Consider the following 13,871-nt stretch of genomic DNA (forward strand, 5'->3'; position numbering starts at 1 on the left):
AAGAATATACTGAGTCTGAGTTTGGGGACCAGTTCTGCAAATTGGGTCTGATGCTGCTAGCATGAGACCAACTGTTGTCACAGCAGAAGCCAGACCAGATCTAAATGACTTACTCAGTGACACATTGCAGTGACTTATTTGAGAAGTGTCTTCTCTGGTTTCTGTGGGCTCAGGGGAGAAGTAAGACATCGTGAGCAGCAAAGAGCTGGATTCCAGCTGTACAGCAGGCTCTGTGTGCCAGTCAGTGTGCACACCAGCACTTCTTCAGCCTTTGGCTTTAACTGTGAGCTTGGGCTTTCACACCTAGATGGTAATGCCGGGCTCTTTGAAATACAGCCCATTTGTATCTAATGGGAAGGTGGAAACGAAAGATGCTTCAGGATACTTGAGTGATTGTTTCTGTTTGATCTGATTAAACAGATTAGAAGATGTTACAGAATCAAGAAGCAAAAAATGACCTTTCCAAACACATTCAATTTGTTTGAGTCCATTAGGCTTACGAGAATAAATAAAACTGCTCTTAATGCTTCATAATATCAATAATACCCTTGAAATTAGTCTGCACTTAATGAGCAATTTAAGAGCATTAAATGCTGTGAACAATCAATTTGCTGGGTATTATTGTGCTTCTGTTTATAAATGTCTAATTATATAGGTCAGACTTGCTTGTAGCCTGTTACCTTTAGTAGCCAACTGCAGACTTCTGACTCAACACAGTAAAAAACAATTCCTTTATAAACCTCTCACAGAAACAACAGCAACACCGGAGTTCCCATACAACTCTCCAGGTTTCTGCTTTGCCATCAGCACGTGGCCCTCATACGTGTCCCCCTTGCCCCATCCCTGCATGCAGCCGCCTCTCCACACGCAGGTAATGGGGAGGGCAGGGCTCCACCGGAGAGGGGAGCACCGCATGCCTTGGCAAGGGTTTCCCATAAAGATCTGTCCTCTAGCTGCGGATGCAAACTCAAGCTGGTCGCTCACACAACTCCAGCATGCCGACTCCGCTACCCCTCGGCACAGCCAAATGTTTCAGCAGCTGCCCTTTTGTCCTGTTTCTTAAATAAACAAAGAACAGATACAAATTAATGACCTAAATTTATGGCAAAACACACTGCCTTCCCTGAGCAAATAGCCTTAAAAGAACAGATGTTAAAATAGCATTTTGTACTCAGAGAGAGAAAACGGCTACCGTGAAAATGGAAAAGCTCAGGATGTGTAGAAAAGCGAAGCTAAAGCATCTAATTGTGCCACGCCGCCTCCTGCTACACTGTAAACCCTGTAACCTTCTGATGGTGCCTTGTACAGAATAATTATCCTCCCCCGGGGCATTCCCCATCCTTTCTTGCCTCCTCTTACAATCCCAGTAAACTTTCTCCTTTCATTCCTTTATATTCCTTTTGGAGATGAAAAGAGCAAAATTATCATTTTGCTAGCACGTTAAACAGCGACTGACAATCCGGTGCTGTAATCCTCGATGTAATTTAACCTGGAAGAATTGTGCTCCTGCAACATACCATCTCAACAAACCATTCCTTTGAATTACCTCTTTGTTTTACCCCGAAGGGTGCATTCATTACTCGGGAGAGATTATTTCTTACTAATTTTTTTGCTGAGACTTATCTTGCCAACGCCTATATTTAAGTGATTGTTAATTATACCCATGCGAAAAAAAAAAAAAGAGAAAAATAATTAAGATGGATAAAGACTTCAGGGAGGGGGTAGTTATTTATTTATTTATTTATTCTTTTGCACAAAAGCAGAGGGAGACACAATCATGCACAGGAGGTGAACGTGCCTTTCAGGTAGTGAACAGTCCCCACCATCCGGCGCCAGAGAAGGCAGGAGCAAGCGGCACCAGGTCACGGCGAGAGGAATTAAAAGGCATCTCTGTTTTCCCGCCCAGCAAATACATTCTGTTTATACTACACCACATTGTATTTCTAGTCTTACTCAACGTTTTAATATACATTTTCTTGTCAGGCGTCTTGGCAATCGGGTACACGACTTGCAAGATGGACTGAGAATTCCACAGGTGGACTGATTAGTGGGTGGCATTTCTGAGCTCCAGCAAGCTGTTAGCATTATGTCTGTTTGCTTTAGGTACAGATGTGAAATGATTTGACAGTCAATCTCGAAGTGTGTGTGAGTACTTGGGCGTTTTTTTTTGCTTTTTTTTTTCCCTTCTTGGTATGTCAAACTCTTCTTATAATACAATCCTTATCCGTCTGGTTGTCCATTGAAAAAGCATCCCCCCCATACCCCCCTCCTGTAGCCAATCTGGATGAGTCATGCATTATTCAGGAGATATAATTTGTAAGTGTCAGAAGTGGCTTTGGTTTTTTTTCCTGTTCGCTCATTTGAGGACCACAGCTGTCGCGACCAAGAGTCCTTGCTGGGCATGGGGGTTATCCCACTGCAAAGGCGAATTGTTTCCTTTGGGTAACTTGTCCGAATGCAAGTTTCCGTAACAAAACCGTAGTCGTAAGCAAATGGTGTTTGACAAGTGGAATTTTCTGTTGACTTGCTCATTTCATTTCCTTCTTTTGGCAGAAACACTTGGAACTTGATTTTCTTGCAGTTACTATGAGCCCAGAATAATAACTCCTAAATCAACACTGAGGAGGTGGAAAGGTACGACAACACAAACACTCAGTAACAGTCAGGACAGCGACATGGAAATATGAGTTGACATGCAGAATAACCACAAGTGGTGCATAATTTATTGATTGCACCTTGTCATGGGAATGATGAGCTCTCAGCTAGAGGAATTATATTTTATATATTTCACAACTTTGGGGAAAAATATAAATATTATATATACAAACCGCATATACAGTAACTAATGGATAGAGTAAGATTCCTATTTCCAGTTAGTGAAAAAATTATGTGCATCTCAAGGCAATGTTGTCTGGAGCCGGGTAAGCCCGGGAGAGGAGAGGCAGGAGGGCGGCAAAGGGGGATGCAGTTCTGCAGCACTGCTTGGATGTTCAGGTGGACATGGTGAGGTTAGAGCCACTCCACTTCAGTCTTCAAATCTCCCAAATGCTGGAAAACAGTTGTATTGTATTGTAAACACTAAGTTTAAAATTGCCCTAAGTTACAATATAATATTTCTATTGTGAAACATTATATATGTGAACTCTCAAGAAAACTGCAGCATGAAGCAGCATGGGGAGACCAGCAAACTACCCTGGAAAAGTAGGGTAAAAGGTCTAAAAAGTGTCTATTTCTTATCACCTGTAAAGCTTTCAACCAGGCAGGCCCTCAACTCTCTCTGGCAAGGCACAACCCAACAGCTTCTTTCTCTTCTCCTCATCATATTTGTTTTCAGCACCAGGAAAGCTGCTTGCTCTCAGGCTGGAGCTGCCCCTCTTTCAAAGGTGCTGCTGTTTCCTCCCTGTTTTATTCACTGGGTAAGAAGGGTACCAACTGAAGCAGACTGCTCCCTTTCTCTGGCATCACACAGAGAAGACACAACCACAGCACTGTTTGTTGAAGGACAGTAGCTAAGTCTCAGGGTGGGCAGTCAAGAAGAGAAGCACACACAGGAGGACCACTGGCCACTCCACCAGCAGTACTGATTCGACTGAATGGCTGAAACCCACAAATAAATGGACAATAAATCCAAGCGTTTGCCCTACATAGGCTTCATCCTACAGGAGCAAGCTAACAGGTTAGCCAACTGAAAAATCAGATTCCACTATTTAAAATAAATTGATCTTTCCTCCTTCTGCATTGGAAAAACACGTAAGCGCTTTGATTTCTGCTGATTACTTACTACAGCACTCAAGTTACAACCCTGGAGTCAAAGCTTTCTCTGAGTGGAAAAGCTGTTTCTCCAAGTGCCTCTTTTTCAGTGCTATGAAGAAACATGTCAGAGGAGACACAGCAATGCACTCCAAATGAAAAGCAGGGGCTCGGCTCAGTACTTGCTGGTATCAGCAACAGATTTGTCTATATCACCTTCTGCAGCTAGAGAAGTTACTGCCGTGCATTTGCCATTTAAGTTGTGAGATGGTTTCATGCTGCTTAAGTTGGAATAAAAGCAGCTTCATGGGAAGAAAGCAGTAACAAAGCCTTGGGTACCACGAAATTGCAGCAGAAAGGTGCCCCTCGGCGTAGCTAAGAAGAAAGAGCCTTCAGTAGAACACTGGTGGTCCTGCTCTAGAGAATAGCAGCCACTACCTGGGCTGACATGCAGTTTGGTTTAAATGTGCTCGGGGTCCAGTCTGGCTACTACACACATTTTGCTTTATGTTCTCCCTTCAGACCCAGAAATATGTTTACCGCCCTGCTCCAGACAATATATATCTCACCATTTCCCATGATTTACAGTTAAATCTTATCTCACAAGCGGAAATAATTTCTGAACTCTTTATAATGTGAATGTGATGGAAATCTATGACTAAATATCTCATTTATTATTTTGTGTTAGTCTTCTGAGTTTTTATGAGGTTTCTCTATGTTAAAAATAGAGAACGCTTCTGTTAAATACATATTTTGGGTGACCTTCTCAGAATAAGAAATTACCAGGCTGAATGCACCCAGATGTGAATCACAAGGAGTATGCAGAGGGCTGCAAAAGTAAGCAAAGGCCACTGTGCAGATGCTGCTGAAGACTGAGGAAAGGGAAGCAGGGTGAGAGGATGTAGCCTCTCCCCCTCCCCGGCCACTGCAGAGGCACCCGCTGAGCAGCCGGCAGCAGCTGACTCACCTCGGCAGCTGCCAGGGGTCTCTCTGGCAGAGATAAATTCCCTGTGAGAATCAGGTCTGTCTTCCTTAAAGCAGAATTATGGAGTTGCTGGGTAGGGAGCTGCATTTAGTAGGTCCCCAGGAAGGAGAAGAGATGAGAGTGGCAGGGCTTTGTTAAATGCCCAGGCTTCACCCCACTCAGCCTGTGGCGTGTGGCTGGAGCCCAGCTCCCTCTGCTCAGCACAGTTGTCTCTTGCTGTGCTGCTTATTCACACATCCCAGCTCGCTCCGTCTAGCTGCCTGGGTACCGATGCCAGAGAAGCTGAAACACTGCAGGCTCCGCAAGCCCACCCAGACCATAGGCTCCAAAGTGCATACTGCTGCCTCTTCCTCTGAAATTAATATCTCAGCTCGCTAAATTAAAGCAAGCAGGGTTTCACCCAGGCATGTTGTGATCACACCTCCAACTTGCAATATAGACTTACCATGTAAACTGCTAAGCAAGGTACAGTGCTCTCCCAGCAGGAGAAGACAATGCCTGCCCGAAACGAAAAAGGTAGGAGAGTGGGAATGCAGAACCTTTCTCCAAACAGGAGACCCAGCACACAGAGAGAAGGCTACATGAAGAAAGATATTTCCCACCTGGAGAGCATTAAAGTCGGAGTCATAGAATGTGCTTTATAAAGGAGGCAGAAGCCACCACAGCTGAGCAAGGTGAGGCAGGGAGGTGGAGCACAGAGCAGGCCAGTGGCAGGGCTGAGCCCTGACTTGCAAGCTGCAGAGGAGGTTATCCCTGTGTATCCCAACAAAAAGGCATGTTTTAGCTTTTTTGTGCATCTGTGCAGAGCTCAGTGTTTGCAGGTGGGTAGTTTCTTCTGCCCAGCCCCTTGCTGCGCTTCTGCTAAATGCTCTTCAATGCAGCTTTGTCTGCGCCAAACACACTCCTGAGGCTGTTGGGTTTTTATTCTTTGCTTCTAAATCAGTAGACTTGTTACCATCTTTTAAAAGTGTGAATAGCTGCAACAGAAGCCATCAATTAGCACAAGCAAACAGGGCCAAAGTCCTTCCTTCCTCCTCCCCCACAGCATATTGTGAGGAGAGCTGTGCTCTTCTACTTCGGAGGCTGCTGGAGAGGCACTGAAGTTGAGCGGTCCCACTGCCTCCTTTGCATCTGCTCTAGGACGGACAGTACACTTAGAGCGAGGGAAGCAGGATGGGCTTTCGGCACTGGCACCGCGACAGTGGGAGCGAGACCAGCTCAACAGCAGCAGCAAAGGAAGGCAATTTTTTATCCCTTTCTGTTCCAGAGAGCCTTCCAGGGCTAAGGGAGGTTGCCAGAGGTTGCCTTTTTTTTTCAAGCGCTGTTCCCCCTTCCCAGTATTCCAGAAGCTATGGAGGGAAGCCCCTCCAGCAGCTTTGCTTAATTACTCTGTTTTATGGAGAGGCTAGAAAAACCTCTCTGCTGAATAGTTTGCAAACTGGACTGTGCATGCCAGAAGATTTCTGTTGATTAGATGATGCAGAGTATTAATTAGAATATAGATTATGTGTAGGAGCTTTACCATAAGTTTGCTGCCATTTGGTCTGAGCATGTACATTTCTTGCCACATTTGCTTTTTCTCCCAGAAAAGCAGTCTCATGGAGCCAACCCGGTTCCTAGCACAGTTCCCATCCAGCAGGGAGGAGGCTGATTGCATTCTCACTTGTGAGTGAGAGTGCTAGTCCTTACCAGCCTTGTGAAGGATGCTATGAATTGCACTAGCATCAACCAAACCCCACGGAGATGCAAAGCTTGTGGGTGAGCCCCACCCTGCCTGCCCGGCCCCTCAGCCAGTGCCACCATGCTGCAATCAGACACAGGTCACCAGCCAAATCAGACATGGGAAGTGTGATCGAGTGGCCACCAATTTAAGTGCCAGCATACGCTTGGCATGGGCTGTCCATAGTCCCTTTTCAAGCCACACCAAATGCAATCTCCAGGGCAGGAGGGTTGTTCAATTGATCGTTTTGTGTTTGCTGGGGCCCTGGGATTTCCACCTCCAACTCTCTTGGGTCATATTTGGAGTGGCTCTTTCCAGGTGCGGAAGGACATCTTGGATGCAGTTACTACTGAAAAAAACATAATAAATTTTCAGATCACAAGGCAGATCAATGACCTGATTCACCTGCTGCTCTTGCCAACAGCCACAGGTCCTCGACAACAAGGTACGAGAATCCCATTTGGACAGTTTGGGAAGCACTGGGGACACTTTTCCCCAACTTTTAGTTGGCTTGTTCCCTAAAGCATGATTTATAGTTTATTATCCATATAAATATGTATTTTTTTCTAGATTCTTCATATGCTCTTTCAAGGACAGGTACCTTGTGGCACAGAGATCCAATGGTATATTACCCATGCTTGGAGAAAATTTTCTAGTGCTGATCATGTGTCAGCAAATAGAAATTACAGTCTTGCAGAGAGTGAACAGAAGCACTGACTTATCTCTGCTGTGCTATTCACTGCCTTATATACCTCTAATGTGCCCTTCTTCCTAATCCTATTTCTAAATTAAACAGTCATTCTGTTTTTCACATCTCTCATTATATAGAGAGGTCTTTCCATATGTCTAACATTTGTTTGAGTCTCAATACATCAGACCATGTTACATGCTGATTCACAGAAATCTCATGTTCTGCAATGACCCAGCCTTTGAAATCTGCCTGCATTTTTTAAAATCTGGATCAGATTTTGACTTATCAAATGCTATCTGACCACGTCTTAATCAGAGATTGCTAGTATTGCTTTCAAGTCAGATTTGACCTCAAGCTTTCACATTTGGTTCAAATTCAAGATTATTATCAACAGCAACTTTGTTCAGCTCTTTAAAAGTCAGATAAACACTGATGTGTTTGCAGCTTAGAAGCATCTTGCCATTCCCTGGATCACAGTTCATTTAAAAGCAGACAAACTGGCCACTGCCCTTTCCAAAATACCACCTTCGTATCTGAGAGCTGCTCTGCCTTCAGATGTTTCCAAAGCCACTTCAGATGTCACACTTCTGCAGCACAAAGCGGTTGCCTTGCAGTGTTAGAAGAGCTATTGGCAGCCCCTCACTAGGTAGCACGGGAGATGCCGAGGTGGGCAGCTGGGTTCTCCCTGCTGCTACTGGGCTTCCACTAAACTTGATGTTCAGTGCAGGTGGAGTTATGGCATTTCTGGTCCTATGCACAAACTCAACTCTCTGTGGAAAACTGGCCAGGCAAAATGGCATCTGTCTTGCTTGGTGTTTGCAACTGGAGATACCCAAAAGCTGCCTGGATCTGGTCCTGGGCAGCATGCTCTAGGTGGCCCTGCCTCTTCCAACTTCAAGCCTTCTGTGATCTTTGACTCTGTGGTAACACATCAGCCTCCCCCACTTGGCCGGTCACAGCAACTTAATCACTCACCAGTGCTGTAGGGCCATTCATGCTGTAGAGCCACTGTGGGTCTGCAGAAAAATTTGCCCGCAGGGAGGAGAGCTGTGGCCTGGGTCCTGCTATGGGCTCAGGCTCAGCCTCTGCAGGGCTGCTGGGATAGCTACTCCCCCTCTGGACCAGGTTGGGCACCTCCTGTCCCACAGGATTTACTGCAGGTCTGCACGTCTGGGCCAGAAAGAAACAACACGTCACATCCTTAGCTGAAAAACTGTTATTGCTGAGCCTGACACATTTCAGAGTTACGTACAGGTGAAAAAGTTGAACTGCTGTGAGTGTAGCTTTGCCTGGGTCTGCACTCACTGTGGTGCCGTGGTCAGATATCAGTCTCCCTTTACTTCTATCGTTAACCATGAGGGGTTAGAATGTGCCTCCCTTCACCGAGGTTGCGCATTCATCACTCTCTGTTTCCTGTGACCCCAATGTTCAGATCAGCATAAGACAAAAACTATCCAAACCTAGGAGGTTTCCCATGTCCTAGTCCTCCACGTACTCTGCAGTGTAACCCACCCTGACTTTCATGCAGCCTGAATGTAAAAAGTCCCTTGTATCATTTCATCCCCTTAGAGCCTCTACCTGTTTGGGTCCTTTTACATTTCACACACCAATGGATTTATTTCCCACTTGTCTTGGCCCTGCACCCTACTCATACCGATTACCTCCATCTTCTTCACACACCGGTCCACCAGCTCCATGGTAGAAACTCATTTGCGCTTCCAGAAAGAAGAATTCTGTATTAATTAAAATACATTGCATTCACTTTTCCTGGCCACAGATTGCCACAGTCACTGGCTTACGTTCATCTTTATATTCAGGCAACTGATTTGTATGGTATTGAAAGGTTTTGATCTCTTTTCTGAGGGGCTGATCGCTGAGCTCTGACACAAAGCTCTGGTTCAACACCATCCCTTTGCTGTTTTTAAACAGGGTTAGGACTAGAGGGGGAATGGTTCAGTGCTCAGGACACCAAGAGGAAACACAAGGGACCGTGCTGCAATCTCTTTTCTGGCACCGGCTTCCCACAAGGCTTGGAATAGTCACTTGATCTCTTTGGCTCTGAGTGCCCCAGAAAGGGCTTGCCAGGACAGTTCCACCACTGAAAAACAATTACAGTCCATTGCAGCGACAACTTTTCCTTGGACTTCCTTAAAAGAAAACCTGCTCCCCAAGTGTAATGACCTAACACACAGAAGGAAAGTTTTACCCCTCCAAATGCAGCCCCCATTATGCTTCCATCAGCACAGGTATCGTGATGAGGCACACAAACTATTTCAAAGCTTTTCTACTGCTGTTGCTTGCCAGGTTTGCATGGAGAAGTTTTGCTGGCGTAGCCTGGGCCAATGCATCTCCGAACCTTATGTACGAGGGACAATAGGCACTCCAGGCCTCACAGACTATTTAAGAATAAACTCCAGACTGTGAGCTGCTCAGACATCTTGGTTGTCGACTGCATATAGGTGCCATCCTAAAACTGTGAAACTGAATACCCTTAATTTAAAAATTCATGCCCAGATCTGTGCTTTGCCCTTCATCCTTGCATTTACAGAAGGCTAAATCGAGATCCCAGATTTTACATCCAAACGCTGAAATGTTCACAATTCAGGCTCCTGCGAAGGCTTACAGACAAGCACATTTTAAAACTGCATCGTGTAAACTGTTTATGTGCTGAAGGAAAGCCAGGGATTTTGCTAATGACAAAGAAACTGTTCTCTCCTCTGATAGCTGAAAGAATTCCTCTAATAACAATAAACCCCATCTTCCACAAATTTGCTTTGGGTAGATGGTAAGATTAAAGAACAACCAGCCCAGCTATGATTTTTCAGATTGCATAAGTACCTTGAAAAGATGTTCATTATCTAAAGTAACGCCTCTTCCCTAATTGCAGTGCCACTATTATGCGAGATTAATTTTTTTTCCCAAACCCTTGTAGACAGTAAAACCACGTTTTAACCTCAGGAGCGAGCCTTCCTTGGAGAGGTACTGCTTGCTAATGGAGATGGGGACAGGTGTGGGTGTCCCCCCCTCGATGGCTGCCTGTGCCGTGCTGCAAGGACTGCTCTGCTCCTGTCCTCGCCTCACCCCGCCACATCCAATCTGCTGCCCCAAATCGCAAATGGGAATAAAAAGAAGCACAAAACCCTCGACTGGGAGGCGGTTGCAGAAAAAACTGAGGCTGACACTGAAAACCAACATCTCTGACAACTTGCACACACCAAAAAACGTTTGTTTGTTTGCTTCGGCTCCCGCTCCTCCTGTTCGTTCAGCCCCTGGTGTCGTGCCAGGGCCTGGCCACATGTCCTGTCCCGGTGGGATAGGGCACTCCGCCGGAGGGGAGCAGCCGTGGCTCCCGATCGCCGTGAGCCAGGCGATGCGATAGTTCACGGGCTGGGAAAATCTGGGAGGTTTGCCGTCACCGTGAGGATTTAGGCACAAGGGAGGCTGACAGCATCCCTGCCCAGCCACCACGGCAGGCAGGGGCGCAGCCTGCCTGCACGGAGGCTTTTCTTCCTGTAGGGATAAAGGTGGAAACAAAGCTTCTTTCATGCCCGGGTGCATCAGGCGGAATTAGTCCCTGGGCCAAAAGGGCATCCATCAAACTACTGTGAGCAGGGTGGCTGCAGCACCCCAGGGCCACTCCCATCACCTGGGGGCAATACATGGCAAAGGCAAAGTTTGAACTGAGATCCCCAAAAGCATTTGTGCCTACCCTTATCCAGGCTCCTGGCTGCCACTAGCATCAGCAAATTGGCTGTCTGGTGCCTCACAACTTACCCACATTTGCAAGCAACCATCAGTGTACAAAAGGGGCTCTGGAAAGAGTCTGCAACCCCCTTCTATTAGCTTTTCACAGTATCAGTGTTAATGGGGCAATAATTTTTTATAATTTCTGTTTCTCTTTGAAATACTGAAGTATTAACATATGCACCCATACATATACTTGAAATTTCTGGGAACTCCATAAACTTTGTAATTTTAATCCCATTATATGGTTTATATTTAATTGGTTGTTAGTGAGAGATGAAAATTTCACAGATCTTCTAAAGGAATGGGTATTGTTAATCAGCTCATTTAGCTAGGGAAAAGAATATGTGTCTGCTCCCTAAACTAGCATTTCACAGCACCGCGTGGGTTCCAGTTACTGCAGGAGTCAGATACCCCTCAATAAAAATGTTGAAAATTAATCCAAAGCTAAAACAGTGACATGATTGTATTCCCATTACATTCCACTTAAATGCATATGTTTACAATATCCTTTAATAATAATTATTATTAAACATAGTAAAATACTTCCAAACTTGGCTCATGGCATCGTTGTACTTCTAGTGGAAAAAAAATTATCTGAAGCCCTGTCAATATGCCACTTCCTCCTCCCCCATCTTTTAACAGAAGCAGCCTCCAGTGAAATAATCCAAGCTGTGTTCAAGAAGTTGGCAAGTGGGTCCAATTAAATGTGGTTTTAGTGTATTCTGGCATTTGCATATCTAGTTTGCCAAGAAGTAATGTTTTAGAAAAAAAAAAACACACCATAAAAAAACCGCACAAAAAACCCCTGCGTTGGTCCAGACAGAGAGTGGATGCTGTGATGCATCAATGAACTTTGTCCCATGAATCACAGTAGTTTAGATGAATAAATAAATAAATGTTTTTTGTCTCATCTCTTACCCCTTTTTTATTGACAGGTTTTACAATAACCTGAATGTTCTATAAAAGAAAACATACAGAGGGAATATTAGAAAATTAATGCAGCAAAAGAAAAACCAGCTTTAATATTTAGTGAATCATTTAAAAACTTAAATCACAATGACCTTTATTTGATGGAAATATTTAATGCCTTAGCGGAGCCGTTCTCCAGCTAAACAGTGATTAAGTAAAGCAGTCCATCAAAACAGCGCCTGTTCTCCAGGACGCCGAACTGAAGAGTCAGTCGTTGTTTGAGAACGATTGTTCACCGCTGCTGCAAGCGGTGCCTTGTTTTTTGTGGTTCCTTCCCCTCCCCTTACTGGAATAACTACAATCACCTTGCCGGTACCCCAGCCCCCCCTTTTCCCCTCTGCCGGTGGATTATGTGTAGACCCATGGGCGTGAGAGCTCTAATGTTCCAGTGCCCCCGAGGCCCCACCTTTGCCACTGTCTGTGGGACAGCATTGAGGGGCCACAGGTGCAGTCCCTCACCTTATTCCCCCCTCCAGCCCAGAGAAAAACCTCCGCAGAGGAAGGATATTTGGGAAAAAACCCACCCCAAAATCCTTGCAAACCCTAATCCTCCACAAGGCTAAGCATAAAATCATGTTTAATGTATACTGGCCAGTCCTTTCACTCATTTATTCCATAGCCAGGACAACCTTGCTACAAAGCAAGGAGAGTTAATTAATAAAACGAGGCAGCGTGGGGTTATATGGAATCTTTAAAGCCTTTATCAGTTTGCCAGTCCATTAGCGGGGCTGCATTCTCCGCAAACTCCCTGCTCCAATATGTGCAGCAGAGCAGTTAATTTCTTTTGGACTCAGTCTATGGCACCAAGCTGGTTTTTTTTTTTCCCCCGTCTTTATCCAAACAAACTATTAAATAATCAACAAATAAGAATATTTAACCCAAAATAATGAGAGGAATGATCGTTCGCCTAAAAACTATAAATTAAAGCTATCCAGTCACAAAAGAAAGTTGAGTCATCCATTAAGCAACAAAGGAGAAGGAAAAAATAGATCGCACTCGGATGTTTTTGTTGTGTTGGTTGCCTCACAAATGTGCCCAAGCCGAGGCCCCAGAAAGATGGACAGCTACAGACTGAAATTGCTCCGAGACCATCATAAGGCAAGAGCTTCCAAAATACTAGAGTATGTCCCAAACCCCAAAGAGATGAGAGCTGCTGTGTCTCTCTCTCTGCTCAAGGTGTAGGGTAGAATCTGGAGTTTGGAGTTGGCCGTGGAGGGGGAGCCTTTGTGCAGGAGCAGCACATGGCCCATAGAAATGCACCCTGTGGCTACGGTATGGGAAAGCCCAGCTGCACTGAGGGCCAAACCACCCAGCACTGCTGCCGTAGCATCCCCGTCCTTCACCAAAGGGCTGGGAAAGGTAGTGATGAAGGGACCTCCCTGCATTGCTGCCACCCTGTGGGGCCAGGAGCACTTCCCTCTCCTTCCCCATGAGGAGAGGAACAGAACCATGGAGCTGTCACTATCCTCTGTCCTGACTTGTCTGGCCATGCTGACCCCTGTCCTGTGTGGCTGCTGCAGGCTCAGGAAGCAGCAAGGCTTTCCATAGGGCTGTGATGAAAGTGAACCCCAATTTTAGGAGCAAACTCCCCTCTCTGTTCCCTCATTCTCCTCACCACCCCCCCCATCAGTCAAGCAGAAGAACCACGTCTGAAAATGGTTGGGGGGGGGGGGATTTTGCAGTGATTTTCAACCCCCCAGCTGTACTTCTCAGAGTATTTGTCTTGTGGATGCTGTGCTAACAAGATGCTTGACAGGCACCAGGCTGTGTGCTCACAGCCACAGTGCCGACTGCTGAAATTCACAGCCCACTTCCACTCAGCAAAACGGGCGAAAGCCTCCTTTGTGGCATGTGCCTGGGATGGCAAATGGTCCAGGGAAAATGAGGCTGGGGATGTGGGAAGGAAACAGGTCAGTTGCAGGAGCATCCACATAACCTGGGAAAATGCTACAGCTGAAGTCACTAGTCCTTTCTTAGTTTTCTAAATAAACAGTATAGACACAAACCAG

This window comes from Pipra filicauda, unplaced genomic scaffold, assembly GCF_003945595.2.
Source record: "Pipra filicauda isolate LSUMZ 115617 unplaced genomic scaffold, ASM394559v2 scaffold351_size757598_pilon, whole genome shotgun sequence".
NCBI lineage: Eukaryota > Metazoa > Chordata > Aves > Passeriformes > Pipridae > Pipra > Pipra filicauda.